General features: G+C 36.6%; 1 non-coding gene across 1 annotated transcript; it reads right to left on the reverse strand.

Moving 5' to 3' along the window:
• Positions 1-205: 205 nt before the first annotated feature.
• On the reverse strand, positions 206-333 carry LOC118835100. The gene has a single exon (XR_005009449.1). It is a non-coding gene; the product is annotated as a U6atac minor spliceosomal RNA (small nuclear RNA).
• Between the last annotated feature and the right edge of the window lie 798 nt (positions 334-1,131).

Consider the following 1,131-nt stretch of genomic DNA (forward strand, 5'->3'; position numbering starts at 1 on the left):
AAATGTTCCACTGGTCCAAATTACTCTAATAAGTTGTCCTGCTTAAATTTTTCTTTCTTTTTTTTATTTAAATTTATTTTTAGTTTACCACACACGGTTCTACATAATTTTGAGTTCCAGATTTTCTCCCCTCCCTCCCCCCTCCCTCCCCAAGACGGCATGGAATCTCACATAACTACCATGTATAACTTCACATTGAATTAGTTAAAAAACATTGTTAGATGCCACAGAGTAGGTGGCAATGCCTTAACCATATATGTGTTGTAAAGGCCACTAGGACCTCTTCCATCCTTATCAAGGGGAGTGCTAACCTTCTCTCCTTTCATACAACACCCTGCTTAAATTTTTAAGAACATCTTAAGGTCTTCATAATGTGTTATAGGAGCTGAGCAAGGTTGTTTGTTAGAGAGTATTACCACATCAAAATAAAATATTATCAGCAAACATAAAAAGAAAAAGAATGCTTGGTAGCCAGATCAAGCACAAGGAGATTGTGGAACACAATGATTTTTGCTATAATCAGTTAAGTCAAAGTGTGTAACCATGGGCAATTGGTTTAATCTCTATGAGTCCCAGCTTCCTCATTGGTAAAATAAGGATGATTAGCCTCATGGAATTGTTGTGAGAATATAATGATATAGGTAAAGTATGTTTCAAACCTTTAATTGCTATATATAAATGTGAGTTAATATTATTCTGAGGTTTAATATTGTACCCTGGCAGTTACCTTGTATAATGTCTGCCTAGACTAGAATCTGAGTTCTCTAATGGAGACACTAATGCTTTAAACCAGTAATGGAATGATCCTGTCCAATTAATGGGAGGCGGAGATCTGAGGGAGTAAGCATATATTAATGATGCTATATGCCCATGTAATTTTTATTATTGTAATTGTCATAGCTTATAGCTATCCTCAGGAGGAACAGCCAAACTAGGGTCAGTTGCTGATGATGCTGAGATGAGGAAATAGTTAGACTGGATCTCCAGTTGAGTCCAAGAGAAGGGTGTTCAATTTCTATTTTTCATCCCTCAAATCTAACCATGAGTTTAGTTCTGCGAATAGTGAGGAGATAGGTTCAATATTAGAGAGCAAAAGAGTCTGGGGGTAAGCAATCATGAAGTGAGGAAGCA

The sequence above is a fragment of the Trichosurus vulpecula genome, chromosome 1, assembly GCF_011100635.1.
Source record: "Trichosurus vulpecula isolate mTriVul1 chromosome 1, mTriVul1.pri, whole genome shotgun sequence".
NCBI lineage: Eukaryota > Metazoa > Chordata > Mammalia > Diprotodontia > Phalangeridae > Trichosurus > Trichosurus vulpecula.